We start from the raw sequence: 22,928 nt of genomic DNA on the forward strand, positions 1-22,928 counted from the left end.
CACCCGAGGTTACCCGAACTTCTCTCTCCCAGTGTGCTCACTGTCGTCATATAGAAAACGTTGTGTTGTTGTGTGTTTACGATTTATTAAGATTTATTGTGTGAACCACTTTTCCGAACCATATCGTTTTCCAAAGTATCTACACATTATCCTTAGTCTAAGGATAAGGATAGGAATAAGAAAAAAAAATTGTCTCAATGGAAAAAAAGGACGAGATAATAGGAAAGCATGAACAAGGTGTGAGAATCTGTGATTTGGCCGCTGAATATGGCAAAAAAAAAAAAAAAAAAAAAGCCGCAATAAAGAAAGTGCAGCTTTCTTAAGGCATAACTATTATATCAATGTTGCGTTCTGATTTGCATAATGAGATGGAGCGCCTACTTTTGAAATGGATAAAGGAAAAGGAACTGGTATGCATCCCGTACGATGCTAGCATTCACCTAAGCGGTGAGTACAGCTCTAATTTTTTTTACTGATTTTTACTTTTCATTCTTAAAAAAGGAGAGCCTTAAATATTAAGCATTCTGTATGCTTATACACCGTTTTAATTGTGTTTATCTTGCCGCTTTCCACAGCTACCATATCGTGTGTGTGTGTGTGCGTGGTAGCCTTGCTTCCCTCCCTCCCTCCTCCTTGCATGCATCCCGTATGCTAGCACTCGCCAAAGCGGTGAGTACAACTATTTTTTTATTGTTTTTATTAACATTTATTAATATATATTAATTTCCGTGTCATTACTGTTGTATTTATCTATCTTTAAGGATTGTTGAGTCTAATTTATGAATAATTTGAGCTTGTTTTGGGTAAATTTCTTACCCTTGGAACGGATTAATTCTGTTTCTTTTAATTCAAATGGGAATTATTACTTTGAGATACGATTTTTTTGAGATAATGTATGTCTTCGGTCATGGAACGAATTAAATTTGTATCTCAAGTTACTACTGTGAGTGTGTGTGTATGTGTATATATATATATATATATATATATATATATATATATATATATATATATATATATATATATATATATATATATATATATATATATATATATATATATATATATATATATATATATATATATTCATACATATATACATACATAATTTCTGAGGACACATCTGTAATCTTTGATGAATCTCACTACTGTAGATAGGGTAGTAGGTTGGCCTGGGCACCAACCGCCCGTTGAGATACTACCGCTAGAGAGTTATGAGGTCCTTTGACTGGCCAGACAGAACTACATAGGACCCTTCTCTCTGGTTACGGTTCTTTCCCTTTGCCTACACAGGCACCAAATAGTCTGGCCTATTCTTTACAGATTCTCCTCTGTCCTCATACACCTGACAACACTGAGATTGCCAAACAATTCTTCTTCACCCAAGGGGTACTGCACTGTAATTGTTCAGTGGCTACTTTCCTCTTGGTAAGGGTAGAAGACTCTTCAGCTTTGGTAAGCAGCTCTTCTAGGAGAAGGACACTTCAAAATCAAACCATTGTTCTCTAGTCTTGAGTAGTGCCATAACCTCTGTACCATAGTCTTCCACTGCCTTGGGTTAGAGTTTTCTTGCTTGAGGGTGCTCTCCGGCACACTTCTATCTAGTTTCTCTTCCTCTTGTTTTGTTAAGGTTTTTATAGGAAATATTTATTTTAATGTTGTTACTATACTTAAAATATTTTATTTTTCTTTATTTCCTTTCCTCACTGGGCTATTTTCCCTGTTGGGGCCCCTGGGCTTATAGCATCATGCTTTAACTAGGGTTTTAGCTTAGCATTTAATAATAATAGTAATAATAATAATACGAAAGTTTCTGTATACGAAAAACTCAATTTATGAATATAAAGATTTTTTTGCCTCATAATACAAAAAAAAAAAAAAAACTCAAGATACAAAACGAGATTCACCAGGCAGCCAAAAATTAATCTTAAAATTTGTGCGGTGCCGAACTTTAAACTCCCCATTATCATCATGCTCTCACATAGGTTATCTTCCTACCCTGACGATAGTTACAGCCATAAAATTCTGCTCTCCTATTGGTCAGCATCTTTATCATCATGCATTTCGATCATTTCGTTTCAGCAATGCTATCATTCAGATTGAATTTATGTTGGTGATTTCAATTTCATACTTACAGTTTTCATGTTGCGTTATTTAACCCGTAATTCTATTGCCATGGGTCCCAAAAATGTTGCTGATGTTCAAGGAAAGAAGAAGAGGATGCTTTCTATGGAGATGAAGCTGGAGATAATCAAGAAGTATGAGGGTGGCATGCAGTTGAGTGTGATTGCTAAGGATTATGGCCAAAATCAGTTGACGATAGGCACCATCCTTAAGCAGAAAAAAGCCATCAAAGCAGCAACACTTTCTAAGGGCATGACTGTCCTCTCTAGTAAGTGGAGCCACGTCCATGATGAGATGGAGAGACTTCTCCTCTGATTAAAGAAAAGGAAATTTCCGAAGACACGATCACCGAGATGATAATCTGCCTCAAGGTCAGCGCCATTTTCAGTGATCTCATGCAAAAGATAATGCAGGAGAAGGGACATTGCAGCAAGCACCCCCAGAGTTAAAGCTTCACGCGTGGTTTGAGAAATTCAAGACGGACTGATATTCATTCAGTGGTGCGGCATGGGGAGGCTGCCAGCTCTGACATGAAAGCAGTCGAAGCCTTTCTTAAGAAATTCGACAGGTTAACTCTCCAGGAAGGCTACATTCCCTAGCAAGTCTTCAACTGTGACAAAACTGCAAAAGTGGGCTCTTACAAAAAAAATGCCTCCAAGGACCTATATCACAGTGGAAGAGAAGAAAATGCCCTGACATAAGCCTATGAAGGATAGGCTTACCCTTAGACTCTGTGCTAATGCCAGTGGGGATTGTAAGGTCAATCCCCTACTGGTGTATCATTCAGAGAATCCTTGAGCCTTCAAGGCCCACAAAGCTTCCTATGATGTGGAGGGCTAATGTGAACGCCTGGGTAACGAGACAGTTTTTCATTGAATGGTGTTGGACAATGGCCCTGCTCTTCCCCCTGGCCTCGAGGATGATATCCTCCTAGAATATTCCTTTATCAATGTTCTCTTCCTTCCACCTAGCACCACCCCTCTCCTCCCAACCATGGACCAGCAAGTGTTTTTTAATTTCAAAAACTCTTCATGTTTGAAATCACACACAAACAAACACACACACACACACACACACACACACACACACACTCACTCTCTCTCTCTCTCTCTCAAACTGTGTGTTTGTGAACAGCTTCCTGACCCCAATTTTAATCATAGAGTAATGCAACTTACAGGGATTAACTATTATATAAAAATTTGGAAATGATTAAATTTCAGGTCAAGATCACAGTCAAGCAGTGTCCAATTCACGTAATAAGCCATAAGTTTGGACGTCGTTGTCACAGAGATTTCAAACTTGGTTCATATTTGAGTATATGAAAATCCACACCAATTAATATATAATGACAAGGTTAAACAAAAGGTAGAGAAATAAGTTGCCATGGCGGAGATCTGCGCTCTACTGAGAGCCCCTCTAGTTCTAATTAGTTTAATGGAGTTGTATTTTTGACATGGGCCTACGTATTTCAAAGAATTATACATATGTGTTTTAATAGATTTTAGTGGTCTACCATTTTCGTAACCTATAACCTTTGTATTATCAGCCTTAATCATTATCTATTACTTAGTTTATTAATGCCTTTAGTAAAATTCATAACTTGAAACTAAGGATTTCGTTACACCCAACTTGAAGTTTTAAATGGCTCAGTTTGCCTCTCCTCACCTTACTCTTAGGCGACTTAAACTTTGGGCTTCTCAATTTTATAGATCTTATTAAGCTTATAGGCCTGGGAAGAAAATAAAGACAGAGAGTTATGGGGTCTTTTGACTGGCCAGATGGTACTACATTGGATCCTTCTCTCTGATTACGGTTCATTTTCCCTTTGCCTACACACATCCACACGGAATAGTCTGTCCTATTCTTTACATATTCTCCTCTGCCCTCATACACCTGACAACAGAGATTACCCAACAATTCTTCTTTACCCAAGGGGTTACTGCACTAATTGTTCAGTGGCCACTTTCAACTAGGTAAGGGTAGAAGAGACTCTTTAGCTATGGTAAACAGCTCTTCTAGGAGAAAGCCACTCCAAAATCAAACTATTGTTCTCTAGTCGTGGGTAGTGCCATAGCCTCTGTACCATGGTCTTCCACTGTCTTGGGTTAGAGTTCTCTTGCTTGAGGGTACACTCGAGCAAGCTATTCTATCTTATTTCTCTTCCTCTTGTTTTCTTAAAGTTTTTATATTTCATACAGGAGATATTTATTTTAATGTCACTTTTTAAAATATTCTATTTTCCTTTTTTCCTTTCCTCACTGGGCTATTTTCCTAGTTGAAGCCTCTGGGTTTATAGCATCCTGCTTTTCCAACTAGGGTTGTAGCTTAGCTAATAATAATAATAATAATAATAATAATAATAATAATAATAATAATAAAGAGGTATATTACACCCAGACCGTGAAGAAATTTCACAAACCCAACTTTATGATGCACTGTTTCTATCTGACATATAGCTTAGGCCAATAGCTAAAATCTAAACTCCAGAGTCATATTACACGTTGTTATTGTCTTTCTGTAGAATCTGTACATAATAGCTGTGGATAAATATGTCCCACCTAATTATACAGTAGTCTTCTGTTTGTAAAGTAATAGTAAAATAAGAGATATAGAATTAATTATATTTCTAATAGCAAAGATAACTCACACCACCTTGCTTATTTACTTATTTATTTATCATTATTTCCTCAAGCTGAAGAAACCACTCGAGAGACTAGACCTACAGCATATAGGTAGCATTGACTATACCCTAAGCTATGACTTATAATAATTCACAGCAAGTTTCAAAATCCCAATCCTAACTAACATAAGCAAGAATAAGTCTCAATCTTGAATTCTTATCCCAAATGCATAAATCGTTATCATTAGACTACTGTATAGGGCTCTAGTTAAAATTTTCTCCATCTTGACATCCTCTTTCTCAGTTTCCTTCTATCCAGACAAACAGTTCCATAACTAGTCTTGAGGAGTCTGAGTGACAGAAGAATTTGTGCTGCAGTAATGTATATAATTTTTCTTCTGAATGTCATTATACCATGCAATCTATTTTCTAATAATCTGATATTTTGCAATGATGAAATTATACATAACAAGTGGCCAACGTTGCCCTATACATACACATGTTTACAAAGTGAAATTAAATGTAAGATTTAATACTAAGTGGCAACTTAAAGACAATGCCTGTCCAATGCAAAAATAAAAAAAACACTAGTTTTGCTAAATACTGTACATGTCTCAAAGTGAAAATTTGATCAGTATAACTTCCGCCTTTTCTAAATCCTGCTTGTTCACCTTTCAGCTTTTCATCAATCTTTCTCTCTAGTCTCTTTAGAATAAGCATACTACTGTATATATTTTCATGACAACTGATATAAGTGTCATGCCTCTGTAATTATTGCAATCTGTCAGGTCTCCTTTTTTAGCCGTTTTCAACAACACTCCTAATTCCCATTCATCAGGTTTTGCATCTTCATGCTACATTCTACAAAATAAGCTTATAAGTATTCTTGGAGTCACTTCATTCTCAGCCAGTATCATGTAAGCAGTTATTCGATTGTAACCAGGGGCTTTCCATTTCCTGAGTTTTTTAATGATAGTGTTGACTTCAAACACACTGAATTCATTCATGGGCACATCAAGGTCTTATTCAGCTTTAGTTATATCAATTAAATTATTCCCTTCATATCTCCTATTCATGACCTCACTAGTATTCCATTTAATGTTGCCTTTCTTCATCTTCTGTTGTTATAACAGATCCATCCCTTTTTTTGATGGGTAGATGCTTCGTCTTCTTTGCCCCGTAAAGATTTCATTAATAATTCTATGAGCAATTCTTACACTTTAGCCACTACCTGAATTCATAGCTTTGACACCCCCATCTGCTTTCCTGTCTAAATACTCTCTCCAGTCATTCCTGGCTTTTCTTTTGATTCTACTATGAATACTGGAATACTTAGCACGCTCTACCTAGTAATTCTCATTACTTCATCGAAAAATATTCCACCATAAATTTCAGTCTTTGTGTTACTTTTTATAGTATTCCAAGTATCATTTGATATCCATGGGTTTTTCCTTGTAATTGCGTGTCCAAAAACCACTACCATCTGACTGATATATGTTTTTAATATCACATTATTCTTCATCAATTATCTGCTCTTCATCTCTCAATGTTTCCAAGACTGCAAATCAATTTCTACATTCAACTGCAAATGATTCGCTGTGCTCATCACCTAGAAGCTTAGTTGTATCAAATCTAGGTATTCTATCTACATTTCTATTGGGTACTTTGTTTTAATTTCAGTGTGGCAATGAGTTGGTGATCACTACCAATATATGCACCTCTATAGCTTCTTTCATATGGAACACTTCTATAAGCTCTTTGTTAAAACTATCACATATTCAGAAGTGCAAATTATTACAGTATCAGGATGGACAATTAATGATAATATAAGAATCTGGGGCAGAGTACCAATGGCTGTAAAACCCATAACATAACTCAACCAGAGAGCTGTACACTAACAAAAACCAAAACTAAGTCTAATACTAAGCTAAAGCAGGGAACCCCTAGAATTCAAATAAGGTAATTAGAATAGTTAAAAACTAGAAAGAGATACTGTACTATAATTACATCCATAATTCATATAACACTTCCCAGCCTGACGTTATGAACCCCAAATACCAGCAGTCACTAAAGTGCAATTCAACAGTCTTCAAATAATGCTGCGCCAAAACAGAAGCAGACTGCCACTGTGCAGCAGCTAATAATCATTCTAAACACAAAAACCCTAATAGCATTAACTGATATACTGTAGCTACTCCCCTAACGCTATGGATTTCGTTTAGCCATTGGTTCACAATCCTTTATCATCTTGTCAAAGTATGATATTTCATCCATTTTGAAATCCCATATAGTGGAGATCCACAAGGATTTTGACTAACCAATGGCTAATTGATTGATTGAAAGTTTTCAGGATGCCAGAAAACTTTCAATCAATCAATTAGCCATTGGTTAGTCAAAATCCTTGTGGATCTCCACTATATGGGATTTCAAAATGGATGAAATATCATACTTTGACAAGATGATAAAGGATTGTGAACCTACAAAATAGATTTCTCACACATACTTACTCGTTCTTAAGGCCTTCATTGGTCACAGTCACAATTCCATCAATTTGACCCAAACTACCTCTCCCAATTCCAAAATGTTCAATTACAGTATGTCAAAAAGCCTTCAAGCAGCCGTTGTTCTTAGCTCTAAATTATTGCTGTAGAAACAAAACTGGAGTATCATCACTATTATTCGATAAGGTGGACTTTACAATAAACGAGCAATATGCGGCGTGAAATGTTGGATGCTTTGGAATGAACAAGATAAAATGACTGCAAAGGTCCTGTAGAGAGTAGGGTTCTTCTCATGTATAGGACCAGAAAAGCAGCAATTAAGGTAAAGTAAGCTACAACCCTAGTTGGAAAAGCAGGATGCTATAAGCTCAACAAGGAAAAATAGCCCACTGAGGGAAGAAAATAAGGAAATAAAGAAACTACAAAAAAATTATTGAACAAATAAAATGAAATATTTCAAGAATAGTAACAACATTAAAATAAGTCTTTCATATATACAGTAAACTATAACAACCTTAAAAAAACAAACAAATAGGAAAAATAAGATAGAATAGTGTGCTTGAGTATACTCTCAAGCAAGAGAACTCTGCCTAAAGACAGTGGAAGACCAATGTACAGAGGCTATGGCACTACCCAAGAATGGAGAACAATGGTTTGATTTTGGAGTGTCCTTCTAGAAGAGCTGCTTACCATAGCTAAAGAGTGTTTCCTACCCTTACCAAGAGTCAAGTTTCCACTAAATTACAGTGCAGTACTTAACCCCTTGATAGAAGAAGAATTGTTTGGTACTCTCAGTGTTGTCAGGTGTATGAGGCCAGAGAATGTGGATAGAATAGGCCACACTATTCGGTGTAAGTGTAGACAAAGGAAAAATGAGCCATAACCAGACAGAGGAATCCAATGTAGTACTGTCTGGCCAGTCAATGGACCCAATAACAATAGTGGTAGTATCTCAACAGGAATCACTAATCAAAAGAGCTTGCAATTCCCTAACCATTTTGGCTGATGCCAGAGGCAGATATGGACAAGGCGTTGACTGTTGAGAGTCACAAATCTACACTGTACTTTATTCTCCTAAGTTTTGTTTGATAGTTTCCTAAAAAATGGCAAGAAATCTAAATTTTAGTATACAGTACTACTGTAGGTCTGTGGTAATGGGCTTTTCAATTATAATAGACCTAATTCTCAAATAATCACACTGATGGACAGTTTTAATCATGAATGTTTTAGGGCTAAAGACAATATATACCTATAGAGTATAATTTGATAAAAGGGGACTGAAGACTTCTTTTTGTAACACACAAACCTTGGAAACGTATTGTTATTCACAGAAATACATTATTAGCAGTCTGAATTTTCCTCAAATTACAGCAAATGTACTAGGTGAAAACACTGATCGATGAAAACCTCCTAGCAGATTTATGAAAAGCCTAAGGGCATGGAAAACCATTTTGTTCTGAAGATGGTAGAAAGTCTTCTACGCAGTCAGATCAAGCATGGAGAGGTTTTCATGGAAAACATTGGACATATGGCTGTGTACAATCAATCACTGTCACAGGCCTGGAAATCACTTCTGCCGAGATTAATACAGGGCTATAAATGTCACCCTGGCATTATTCGACGGCCTAAACTTGTTGATGACTTAAAAAATCATAGCAAACAGCAAAAATCCATAACACTTTAGATTCTTCTCCTGTACGTTTGCATCAACTACCAACACTTGGGGGTCCTGCAGCAGTGAGAGTGAGCTAAATACTTCAATCTATCTGTTGGACATATGGCTGTGTACAATCAATCACTGTCACAGGCCTGGAAATCACTTCTGCCGAGATTAATACAGGGCTATAAATGTCACCCTGGCATTATTCGACGGCCTGAACTTGTTGATGACTTAAAAAAATCATAGCAAACAGCAAAAATCCATAACACTTTAGATTCTTCTCCTGTACGTTTGCATCAACTACCAACACTTGGGGGTCCTGCAGCAGTGAGAGTGAGCTAAATACTTCAATCTATCTGTTGAGAGGTCACAAACACCTTCAACCATCCTTTGTTGAGTAAAAAGAATTAATTTGAATTAATTGTTGAAATTTTGGTTTCAGTAGGAATAAATTATCTTCAGGCTATAGAGGTTTAGACCATACTCAAAAAGCTACCCTTATTAAGTACAATAGTACTTTTCTTGGAGTTACTTATTTTCTTCAGGATTGATTATGTATTCAGGTAATCTGCTTTTTAATTCCATACAGTTATCAGAAAGGACTAGGGTAATATAATGTTATTTTCTAAAGGTTCTTGTTTAACATTTTGAAAAGATTTTCTTTAAAACAATCTCACAGATGTAACGGTTTTCTTTTTACCATTAACAGATGCACTATTAACATTAGTATCAGATAGACGGCTTGATGGACAGCAGGACTTTTGTAATGAGATTTTGAGGTTGAAAAGTTGATTTTATTTCTCAACCTTATCTCAGAACCATTTATTTTGAAACAATGTTACAGTGTATGTCCCACATACAGTTTTTGGGGAGGAAAGGCAATGATACATCAGATGTAAGTTGTATGATAATAAGACTGATGTATATTAAGAGCAAAAGTCTTAATTGGTTTATGAATTTAGACTTTCAAAGGTCATTTTACCTAAAATGACATTTTTTTTCCAGTTAAAAGTTCAGAGACAAGGTCAAACAGAGAGTTAGTTTCAAGTCAGAGGAAGTATTTAAAGGTTTACTTTCACACAGTGGTAGTTCAACTACAGTCAGATTTCAGTCTTTACGGATTCGGAGATCCATATAACGTTTAAATAAAGTTCCGCATATTAGCGGACTTGCGGTTAGTACTGCTATGCGCAGCCCAGCGTTTTCAAATTGGCTATGCTTCTTTGCACCTGGCATTTCTTGTACCCTTTTCCTCCCTCCCTGCAGAACACCACTTCTCTCACTGACACGGTCTCACTCTCCCAGCATTTCATCTATTTTACTAAACTATACAATATTAATGTTATAGCATATAAACAAGGAATGATCATAAACACCCATTCCTTAATACCCGATCTGTTACTATCTTGAACACTGGAGATTTAAAGTTCCGAGCTGCTACGAAAATTAGCAAAGCATATGCAAATCAAATTTTCCCACACCTTACTCTGTCTGTAAAACAAAATTCAATGAAGGCATACCCCGAATGTTGTCTTGAATAGGTATAAAGTTTAAACTGGTCTGTCAATAGCTAAAAAGAACTGAAAAGAGGAAATATAAATAAACAAACTTCCTCCAAACTTAAAAACAAAACACCTTCACAAAGACAAGTGTAACACTTTCACCGACATACAATGTAATTCCAAAAGAAGACAATCAAAACAAAAAATTAAACAATCAGTTCACTGCAATGATCCCAAGTAACTGCTAGTATCAAAGTCGTAATCAAATAGATAAAAGTGGTTGATTACGAGTGCCTTTGTAAACATCTTATATTCAAATTCAGTTCTTGGTTACTTTACCTCAAAAACTGGCATTCTATGAAGGACATGTCACTTTATGTTTGAACACTCGTAAATAAGAAAATGTATGGTTTCCAAAACTTTTGGAAAAGTAAATGTCTTCATGAAGTAGTCACAGACTGACCAGTTAGGTAAGGCTAATCCTTAACTCGAGTTACCATTAATCACAAGGTGTGGCCTAGTGAACGAGAGGTGTGGTCTCTTAAGGGGAAGAACGGGAAAATTTAGTTTTTTGGGGGCAACGTCACTATTGAGTTGGCTTCGGGGACAAAGCAATGTGAACATCAGGGAGATTCATAAAAACCAACAAATTTTATCATCACAATTCTGTTAATAATAAAAAAACTTTTATAAGAACATGGAATCACATAGCTAGACTCTCAAGTGGTAAATGAAATCAGGGGCACACAAAGGTTCAGGAATCTAGACTCTCAAGTGGTAAATGAAATCAGGGGCACACAAAGGTTCAGGAATCTACTCTCAAGTGATAAATGAAATCAGGGGCACACAAAGGTTCAGAAATCTAGACTCTCAAGTGATAAATGAAATCAGGGGCACACAAAGGTTCAGGAATCTAGACTCTCAAGTGATAAATGAAATCAGGGGCACACAAAGGTTAAAGAATCTAGACTCTCAAGGGATAAATGAAATCAGGGGCAGACAAAGGTTAAAGAATCTAGACTCTCAAGGGATAAATGAAATCAGGGGCACACAAAGGTTAAAGAATCTAGACTCTCAAGTGATAAATGAAATCAGTGGCACACAAAAGTTAAAGAAGTTCAGCTACTAAATGAGAAGAGCAGACTTGATAATTTCCAACATCTTGTTACTAACAACCATACTCTCACACAATTAATACAATGATTTCCTTATCTTAGTTCTAATGTTGGGGTGACTGTCTCTATGCATCAGAGACAACTGTTTTGGAAGCCCACATGAAACAACACTTACCTATAATCAGCTTCCCCTTTGTTGTAAATTACACTTGAAACTTACTTACAACATCTAGGATTTTATTTTTCTCAGAGGCCTATTCATAAAATATGTTTTCATTAGTAAAATAAATTTTTGAATATACTTACCCGGTGATCATATAAGCTGTCAGCTCTGCTGCCCGACAGAAAAACCTAAGGACAAAATACGCCAGCGATCGCTATACAGGTAGGGGGTGTTCATCAACAGCGCCATCTGTCGAGCAAGTACTCAAGTACTCCCAGTAAACACAGAACCAATTTTCTCCTCGGTCCACTGGGTCTCTATTGGGGAGGAAGGGAGGGTCCTTTAATATATGATCACCGGGTAAGTATATTCAAAAATTTATTTTACTAATGAAAATAACATTTTTCAATATTAAACTTAGCCGGTGATCATATAAGCTGATTCACACCCAGGGGGGTGGGTAGAGACCAGCATTATATGTTTACATTTAAGAGCTAAGTATTTTGTATTTCATTTTAGCAGTTATTCAAAATAACAAACATAAAATAAATAAGTACCTGGTAAGGAAGTCGACTTGAACAATTACTCTGCCTTTTTAAGTACGTCTTCCTTACTGAGCCTCGCGATCCTCATAGGATGCTGAGCGACTCCTAGGAGCTGAAGTATGAAGGGTTGCAACCCATACTAAAGGACCTCATCAAAACCTCTAATCTAGGCGCTTCTCAAGAAAAGAATTTGACCAACCGCCAAATCAACCAGGATGCGAAAGGCTTCTTAGCCTTCCGGACAACCCAAAAAACAACAATAAAAAGCATTTCAAGAGAAAGATTAAAAAGGTTATGGGATTAGGGGAATGTAGTGGTTGAGCCCTCACCCACTACTGCACTCGCTGCTACGAATGGTCCCAGGGTGTAGCAGTTCTCGTAAAGAGACTGGACATCTTTAAGGTAAAATGACGCGAACACTGACTTGCTTCTCCAATAGGTTGCGTCCATTATACTCTGCAGAGATCTGTTTTGTTTGAAGGCCACTGAAGTTGCGACAGCTCTAACTTCATGTGTCCTTACCTTCAGCAAAGCATGGTCTGCCTCATTCAGATGGGAATGAGCTTCTCGAATCAAAAGTCTGATATAATAGGAAACTGCATTCTTCGACATGGGTAAAGAAGGTTTCTTAATAGCGCACCATAAAGCTTCTGACTGCCCTCGTAAAGATTTAGTTCGTCTCAAATAGTACTTAAGAGCTCTAACAGGGCATAAGACTCTTTCTCGTTCATTTCCGACCAAATTAGAAAGGCTTGGAATGTCGAATGATTTAGGCCAAGGACGAGAAGGAAGTTCGTTTTTGGCTAGAAAACCAAGCTGCAAGGAACATGTAGCCGTTTCAGATGAAAATCCGATGTTCCTGCTGAAGGCGTGTATCTCACTGACTCTTTTAGCTGTTGCTAAGCAGACGAGGAAAAGAGTCTTCAAAGTGAGATCTTTAAAGGAGGCTGATTGTAGTGGCTCGAACCTTTCTGACATAAGGAATCTTAGTACCACGTCTAAATTCCAACCTGGTGTGGCCAAACAACGCTCCTTCGAGGTCTCAAAAGACTTAAGGAGGTCCTGTAGATCTTTGTTGTTGGAAAGATCTAAGCCTCTGTGACGGAAGACTGCTGCCAACATGCTTCTGTAACCCTTGATCGTGGGAGCTGAAAGAGATCTTTCCTTCCTTAGATATAAAAGGAAGTCAGCTATCTGAGTTACAGAGGTACTGGTTGAGGATACTGATACCGACTTGCACCAGCTTCGGAAGACTTCCCACTTCGACTGGTAGACTTTAAGAGTGGATGTCCTCCTTGCTCTAGCAATCGCTCTGGCTGCCTCCTTCGAAAAGCCTCTAGCTCTCGAGAGTCTTTCGATAGTCTGAAGGCAGTCAGACGAAGAGCGTGGAGGCTTGGGTGTACCTTCTTTACGTGTGGCTGACGCAGAAGGTCCACTCTTAGAGGAAGTGTTCTGGGAACGTCCACTAGCCATTGCAGTACCTCGGTGAACCATTCTCTCGCGGGCCAGAGGGGAGCAACCAACGTCAACCGTGTCCCTTCGTGAGAGGCGAACTTCTGCAGTACTCTGTTGACAATCTTGAACGGGGGGAATGCATAAAGGTCTAGATGGGACCAATCCATAAGGAAGGCATCTATATGAACTGCTGCTGGGTCCGGGATCGGCGAGCAATAAATGGGAGCTTCTTGGTCATCGAGGTTGCAAATAGATCTATGGTAGGTTGGCCCCACAAGGCCCATAGTCTCTTGCATACATTCATGTGAAGGGTCCATTCTGTTGGGATGATCTGGCCCTTCCGGCTGAGGCGGTCTGCCATGACATTCATGTTGCCTTGAATGAACCTCGTTACTAGAGATAGGTTTAGATCTCTTGACCAGGTGAGGAGGTCCCTTGTGATCTCGTATAACGTCATCGAATGAGTCCCTCCTTGCTTGGAGATGTACGCCAAGGCTGTGGTGTTGTCGGAGTTCACCTCCACCACCTTGCCTAGAAGGAGAGACTTGAAGCTTCTCAAGGCCAGATGAACTGCCAGTAGCTCCTTGCAGTTGATATGTAACGTTCTCTGATCCGCGTTCCAGGTGCCCGAGCATTCCCGACCGTCTAATGTCGCACCCCATCCCGTGTCCGATGCGTCCGAGAAGAGAACGTGGTTGGGGGTCTGAACAGCCAGTGGCAGACCCTCTCTGAGGTGAATGTTCTCCTTCCACCAAGTCAGTGAAGACTTCATCTTCTCGGAAATAGGGATCGAGACCGCTTCTAGCGTCTTGTCCTTTCTCCAGTGAACAGCTAGGTGAACATTGAAGGGGTCGGAGGTGCAGCCTCCCTAACGCAATGAACTGGTCCAGTGATGAAAGCGTCCCTATCAGACTCATCCACTGTCTGACTGAACATCGGTCCTTCTTTAGCATGTTCTGGATGCATTCTTGGGCTTGACTGATTCTGGGGGCCGACGGAAAAGCCCGAAAAGCTTGACTCTGAATCTCCATTCCTAGGTACACTATAGTTTGGGATGGGACCAGTTGGGACTTTTCCATATTGACCAGGAGACCCAATTCCTTGGTCAGATCCAGAGTCCACTTTAGATTCTCCAGACAGCGACGACTTGACGAAGCTCTTAGAAGCCAGTCGTCTAAATAGAGGGAGGCTCTGATGTCTGCTAAATGCAGGAATTTGGCAATATTCCTCATCAGTTTCGTAAAAACAAGAGGTGCCGTGCTTAGGCCAAAGCACAGGGCTTGAAATTGGTATACAACCTTCCCGTAAACGAACCTTAGAAAAGGTTGGGAATCTGGGTGGATGGGGACGTGAAAGTAAGCGTCCTTGAGGTCTAAAGAGACCATCCAGTCTTCCTTCCTGACCGATGCTAGAACCGACTTTGTCGTCTCCATGGCGAACGTCTGCTTTGTGACAAAGACATTCAGAGCACTGACGTCTAGCACCGGTCTCCACCCTCCTGTCTTCTTCACGACTAAGAAGAGACGGTTGTAGAAGCCCGGGGATTGATGGTCCCGGACTTTGACTACCGCTCCCTTTTGAAGTAAGAGAGACACCTCCTGCTGCAAAGCTAGTCTCTTGTCCTCCTCTCTGTACCTGGGAGAGAGGTCGATGGGAGTTGTTGCTAGAGGGGGTTTGCGCAAGAATGGAATCTTGTACCCCTCTCTGAGTAACTTCACAGATTGTGCGTCTGCGCCCCTGTTCTCCCAGGCCTGCCAGTAGTTCTTGAGCCTGGCTCCCACTGCTGTCTGAAGAAGGTGGCAGTCAGACTCTGCCTCTAAAGGACTTGGAACCTTTCTTCTTGCTCCCACGTTGACCTTCGGCACGAGCACCTCCTCTGCTGGAGGCTCTGCCACGAAAGGGCGGAATGAACCTTGACGCTGGAGTATCCATCCTGGGCCTAGACACAGATGGCAAAGGGGTGGCTTTGCGTGCGGATGACGCAACCAGGTCATGAGTGTCTTTCTGAATCAAGGAGGCAGCAATCTCCTTGATCAACTCCTCAGGGAAGAGGCACTTCGAGAGAGGAGCAAACATAAGCTCCGACCTTTGACGTGGGGTTACTCCAGCTGACAAGAAGGAGCAAAGGTGATCCCGTTTCTTGAGGACCCCGGAAACGAAAGAAGCCGCAAGCTCACTAGAACCGTCCCTTATGGCTTTGTCCATGCAGGACATTGAGCATGGAAGTTTCCTTGTCAGAAGGGGAGGTCTTCCTGCTCAACGCTCCCAAACACCAGTCCAAAAAGTTAAAAACTTCGAACGCTCTGAATACTCCTTTCATCAGATGATCCAAATCCGAAGGAGTCCAACAAATCTTGGAGCGTCTCATGGCCAGCCTGCGGGGAGAGTCTACAAGACTTGAGAAGTCGCCCTGGGCAGAGGCAGGAACTCCCAAGCCGAGAACTTCTCCCGTGGCATACCAGACGCTAGATCTGGAAGCAAGCTTGGCCGGGGGAAACATGAAAGCTGTCTTCCCAAGTTGCTTTTTGGACTGCAACCAATCTCCCAGCACTCTCAAAGCTCTCTTGGACGAGCGGGCGAGGACAAGCTTCGTAAAGGCAGGTGCGGCAGACTGCGTGCCTAAAGCGAACTCAGAGGGAGGAGAGCGTGGTGCTGCAGACACAAACTGATCAGGATATAAATCCTTGAACAGTGCAAGCACTTTCCTAAAGTCCAAGGAGGGAGGCGTGGTCTTGGGTTCGTCGATGTCCGAGTGCGGGTCGTCAAGATGTGCAGCGTCGTCATCATCAGAGAGTCCATCGTCTGAATGTTGAGGAGGAAGCGGCAAAGGAGTCGGAATCAGCTGGGCGGCTGAGTCCGGCAGCACGGGTGCATGCGTGACTGCACTGGACGCAACGTCATGGAACTGTTGTTCAGTCTGTGAGCTGGCAACAACCATGGCTGTGTGGGGACGCAAAGCGTCTACTCCTGACTGCTGCGGTCGAGTAGCGGAAACCACAGTGGGTTGCGGAGGTTGACGCACAGCGTCAAAACACGGCAACTTAACTCCACCCTCCTGTTGTTGTGGTAACACGCGAACGTCAACGGAGGGTTCCGTGCGTCGGTGAACGTCAACATGCGTCTGGCAGGGTCGACTGCGCATGGGTGGTGGAACTCTCACAGCTGGAGTGCGGGAGCAGGTAGCCTCAGCGTCTACTGGACGCACAACCGTGGTTGGTTGTAGGCTAACGGGTGCAGCGTCAACCTTCTCCGCACGATAACCCTGCATAAAAGAAGCTAACTGTGTCTGCATAGACTGTAGCAAAGACCACTTAGGGTCTACAGCAGCAGGTGCGGCAACAGACGGTGTTACTGCCTGTTGCGGTACCACTTTGCCTCTCTTTGGAGGTGTGCAGTCGTCGGAAGACTGCAGCGAGTCTGAACTGACCCAGTGGCTACACCTGGGCCGTTGGACTTGCGCGGAAGGGACCTTGCGTTTGAGAGGCCGTGAGACCTTGGTCCATCGTTTCTGGCGTGAAACCTCTTCCGCAGACGAGGAATGAACGGGCTCACTCGTTTTCTTGTGGGTGGGGCGATCTAGGAAAGATACGTCCGAAACCACGGAGGGAACGTCTGTCCGCTGATTAAAGCCTGTCGAACCCTTTGGTCGTACGACATTGCTTCTCCCCTGGGCTTGGGAGCTTGCAAGAAGTCCCGGACTGGGAGGACGACAGGCACGAACAGACGCACCCTCATGCGCAACACTAACACTTTTCACTGCACTAACACTCACTTCACTTCCCACTGCACTCTTACCCTTCAACTCCCTGACGTCTGCCATGAGTTGGTTGCGGTCATTCGCCAATGACTCGACTCTCTCACCCAGAGCCTGGATGGCACGCATCATATCTGCCATCGAAGGTTGATGAGTGCTAGAAGGGGGATCGGGAGTAACCACTACAGGGGAAGGAATAGGTTGTGGGGCATGGGGAGAGGAAAAATCAACTGAGCGAGACGAACTCCTCCTGACTCTATCTCTCTCTAGCCTACGTGAATATTTCAGGAATTCTTGAAAATCGAATTCCGAAAGCCCAACGCATTCCTCACATCGATCTTCCAATTGACAGTTTTTACCCCGACAATTGGAACAAATGGTGTGCGGATCGATAGAGGCCTTCGGAAGACGCCTTGAACAGTCCCTAGCACTACACTTCCTGTATTTGGGGACTTGAGAAGGGTCAGACATCTTGAATTAGTCAAAGGGGGAATTCAAAATCTATCCAAGTCGTCAACAAATAATCCAAAATTCAATCAAAGAATGCAAGGAAGTATTGAAGATAACCTCTGCACAGCGAAAGCTAATAACCAGAAATGAATACTTCACCAAAAAACGTGAAAATCAATCCAGTAAGCAACAGCGTATTTAGTAGGTCTTGCCGGTGGCACGACAGAGAGAAAATTGGTTCTGTGTTTACTGGGAGTACTTGAGTACCTGCTCGACAGATGGCGCTGTTGATGAACACCCCCTACCTGTATAGCGATCGCTGGCGTATTTTGTCCTTAGGTTTTTCTGTCGGGCAGCAGAGCTGACAGCTTATATGATCACCGGCTAAGTTTAATATTGAAAATTGGAAGTGCTTAATCTTCAACAGAATTCAAATAGAATGTAGTTAAAATAACTTACCTTGGATTATTTCAAAAAGAGGAACTGCTCAAAATATTCTCTAACACATTTTACTTTGGAAATGCAGCATTGTTATACATAGCCTTAAACTTTATTCAAAGTACAGTATCCCATTGTATAAGCATTTATACTGTAGTACTAAAAGATCCTGTTATCTTAATCAGTTAAAGATCCTTTATAAGTGACATCATACTCCCATATCTAATCCCAGTTCCTTCAGTTAAGTAAAAAAATAAAAAGAAAAATGCGAGGGCCAACAATAATTGTGAATTATTCCGCAATAAGTAAAAGGAGAGACTTCCAGAAGAGGAAAAAGAGTAAGATGTACACAATAAAAAAAAGCACCCAGATTGCAGACCTTCACCAGAGCAGCTTATTTTTCTACCTTTTGCTCAACCTTAACCTTTGACCTAGGACATTCAAAATTGAATGATTTCCACATTTCAACACAACAATTAATCCCTGAGTGTTTCACTACTCTGAGTAAAATTGTGGCCAGGAAGTTGTTCTCAAACAAGCAAACAGAAACGGACAAACAGGTGCGAAAACATAACCTACCAACTACGTTGGCGGAGGTAATGAAAGCTTACATACAGCAATAGAGATTATAGTCCTCAAACCACAAAGGAAAATAGGCAATAGAGATTATAGTCCTCAAACCACAAAAGAAAATATGCAATAGAGATTATAGTCCTCAAACCACAAAAGAAAATATAAAATAGAGATTATAGTCCTCAAACCACAAAAGAAAATATGCAATAGAGATTATAGTCCTCAAACCACAAAAGAAAATACGCAATAGAGATTATAGTCCTCAAAACAAAAAAGAAAATACGCAATAAAGATTATAGTCCTCAAACCACAAGATTATAGTCCTCAAACCACAAAAGAAAATACGCAATAGAGATTATAGTCCTCAAACCACAAAAGAAAATATGCAATAGAGATTATAGTCCTCAAACCACAAAAGAAAATATGCAATAGAGATTATAGTCCTCAAACCACAAAAGAAAATATGCAATAGAGATTATAGTCCTCAAACCACAAAAGAAAATATGCAATAGAGATTATAGTCCTCAAACCACAAAAGAAAATACGCAATAGAGATTATAGTCCTCAAACCACAAAAGAAAATATGCAATAGAGATTATAGTCCTCAAACCACAAAATAAAATATGCAATAGAGATTATAGTCCTCAAACCACAAAAGAAAATATGCAATAGAGATTATAGTCCTCAAACCACAAAATAAAATATGCAATAGAGATTATAGTCCTCAAACCACAAAAGAAAATATGCAATAGAGATTATAGTCCTCAAACCACAAAAGAAAATACGCAATAGAGATTATAGTCCTTAAACCACAAAAGAAAATACTTCATGCATGGGGAGAGTGGGGAAATGGGAAGGGGATGATGCAATGAGATCCCTTGATCTATATGGAGAAAATCAACTGCAAGTGACGCAGACCTTCAAGCGGATTCTTCACTAGAAAAACTTCTAAGATCAGGTAAGCCTTCTTTTAAGAAAACCACATCATTCAACTTTATAAATTGTTAAAATAGCTATGGAAGAAATAACAGAAAAAAAGAAACTAATGTACATATGTATATAAATACAAGTCCGGACCTTCTTTGCCCTTCAAGATTAAAAACATCTTGCAACAATTCCAGCTCTTGGTCAGAAATCGCAAGATAACCACATAAGAAATAACAACAAAATAACTAGAAAAAGGCTCAGAGAATACCTAGGATTTCTACAAAGAGAATGAGGAAACTCGCTACCAACAAATGAATGTATCTATATCGTAAAAGCCCTTTAACTAGAAAACCCAAAGGGCAGATCTGAAGTATTTGTTAAGTGTAGCTAGAAAACTTGAACAAGATAAACATTAAAGAAGTTAGATAGCTATGAAGAAAGAGAACAAATGAAATGGGTGAAAAATAAAAGAGTGAGGACAAAGCACCTGAGGACTAAGGAGAGGGGAAGCTGCATGGCAGATTATAAAATCACAAGATACTCCACATGACACAGTATGCTAAAACTAGTGATTGGTGGGGAACACAATCTTCAAAAGCGAAAGCTTAAGACTAAACACAAAATTTAAATGGAGATTTAGGAGCTTATACCCTATTGAAGAGGAACTCTACACATTAGGATAACAAGATCTTCTTACTAGTAAATCATTAATCAGAAATCAATACTGTATTTACCAAGGTAAAGGTCTGTAATGTGCTTTATCTAAATACAAATGGATTTGAAGTAGTTCAAAACATAGAAAAAAAACTGGGGTAAAAAATTTAATAGAAAAAAAAAAGCAATAAAAAAGGGATTTTGACGTAGGAAAAATCTATTTCTGGGCGAGGGACCTGTGCCGCCCAGTGAATAAGCTCCTAGTAGCACTTATTCTTAGGTAATTTACTGCTAAATATACCAGAGAAAAAATGTAAAGGAGTGCTAGGTTAACTAGCTCGCTCACCTATTGGTGTCGGTATGGAATTGGGCGTATAATCCAGAGGTCCCGCACTATTTAGATTCATCCATGACAAAGACCCCAATAGAGGAGAGCCGTTCAACCTCACTCGGCACCACCAACTCTGCATCCGCTCAGAACCCAACTCCTTAGCACCCAAAGTTTGGGGACTCCAAGGGAGAGGAGCTGGGAGGGTTCACTGGGCGGCACAGGTCCCTCGCCCAGAAATACATTTTTCCTACGTTAAAATCCCTTTTCTGGGCTTGAACCTGTGCCGGCCAGTGAATATATACAAGAGAAATGTCACCAAACTTGAAAAATAAAGGAAAAAACATAAACATAAGGGAAACACAAGTTACTTTAATCAGAGATGAGTGCCAAAAACAGCTATAAGGGTACCTTAAAAAGAACATAAATCCACTTGGTAGAACAATTGACAAAAAAGGTAAAGTATAATAATGCCGTGAGTGATGATATATACAGATACTCAGGAGTCAAAAATTTACAAATATAGTAATAGTAATCAGGTGCGAAACCAACGAATACAAATAGGGTATAAATGAGGCAGGTAAGGGGGAGAGATAAAATGACAAGGAATTAACATGTGAGTTACCTGGGGGTAACTACGCTCCCTGCAGCTACTGTAGGAAATTTAAGGGCTTCCAAATGTTTAAGATAGTGTTTCTTGAACACTGACGGTGACTTCCACCCTGTATACCTAGAAAGATCCGTAAAATTCATGTGGTGAAAAAAGTTCACCGAAGTAGCAACCGCTCTGATATCATGTGCAAGAGGAAAAGAGTCAGGGCTAGCTTGTTTAATAAAATACAAAATTTGTTGCCTGATCCCTTTAATGGTAATGGTACCGCCTTGTTCTCTAACGAATAGAGGCCCGGAGGAATTAGAGAAGGTCCGGGATAAATAAGACTTAAGAGTAGTAACAGGGCACAGAGACGGATCTTGCGTGAGGGGAACAATTTTCCAGGAGGACCATCTGTTCTGAGGGTCTTCGGTCTTAGCTAAAAAGAATTTGTTAGGTGAAAGAAGGACCTCTCCCGAAGGAAGGAACTCAATATGACCCGGGTCTCTTGACAAAGCTGCCAGTTCAGAAATTCTTGCCCCGGAAGCCAAACTCACAAGGAAAAGTGTTTTCCTGAGAAGAGGAATATAATCACAAGAACTGTTAATGGTATCAGAAGCCAATTTGAGCACATCATTAAGGAACCAGGTAACCGGGGTAGGACGAGTAACCGGTTTCAGTCTGGCACAGGCTTTCGGAATTGAAGCTAACAAAGAGTCGGTTAAGTCTATGTTAAAACCCACTAGGAAGATCTTTTTCAAAGCAGATTTAATAGTGGTGATAGTATTGGCTGCCAGACCTGATTCTAATAAAGTTCTAAAGAAAGTGACTGTAAGGTTCAAGTTCATACAGTGTACGTCTGAGTCTATCAGAAATTTAGTCAACTTTTTAACCGCAGAATCATATTGGCGGATGGTGGAATCCCGTTTATCTGATTCTAGGAACAGGGTGTTTTGAGGATCGATATTGGCACCATGCATGGCCGCAAACTTCATGAAGTCCATAAAGTTAGGGCGTTCTGAATGTTTGAGAAAGCGTACACAACACGTGTTTGAACTATCTGAGACAGAACCGGATTGGGTATCGGGTGAGGATGTAGTCTCAACTCTCGCAGGAGAGGGTACCAATTGCTCTTGGGCCAGTTGGGTGCGACCAAGGCTACTCGTCCCTTGAAGGATCTCAGTTTGTCTAGGACTTTCAGTAAAAGATTCACCGGGGGAAAGAGATAAATCCTTTCCCAGATGTCCCAATTCTGTGATATGGCGTCTGTGGCGTAGGCCTGAGGGTCTAGATTGGGAGCCACATATAAACTCAATTTGTGGTTGGACTCCGTGGCGAAGAGGTCCACTTGGAGACCCGGAACCCGAGAGAGAATCCACCGGAATGACTTTAGATCGAGTGACCATTCCGATTCTAGAGGGGAGGTCCGGGACCAGGCGTCTGCAACTACGTTCCGGACTCCCGCCAGGTGGACAGCTGAAAGATGCCAACGGTTCGAGGCTGCTAGGGAGAATATGGCTACTAGAACAT

The 22,928-nt window shown here is 40.4% G+C and overlaps 1 protein-coding gene across 1 annotated transcript in view; it reads right to left on the reverse strand.

Annotated features, from left to right (window-relative positions):
* The window catches only part of LOC137634095 (protein ecdysoneless homolog), a 127,135-nt gene that overhangs the window by 57,259 nt on the left and 46,948 nt on the right, over window positions 1-22,928 (reverse strand). The window lies entirely within an intron of this gene.

The sequence above is a fragment of the Palaemon carinicauda genome, chromosome 44, assembly GCF_036898095.1.
Source record: "Palaemon carinicauda isolate YSFRI2023 chromosome 44, ASM3689809v2, whole genome shotgun sequence".
Lineage (NCBI taxonomy): Eukaryota > Metazoa > Arthropoda > Malacostraca > Decapoda > Palaemonidae > Palaemon > Palaemon carinicauda.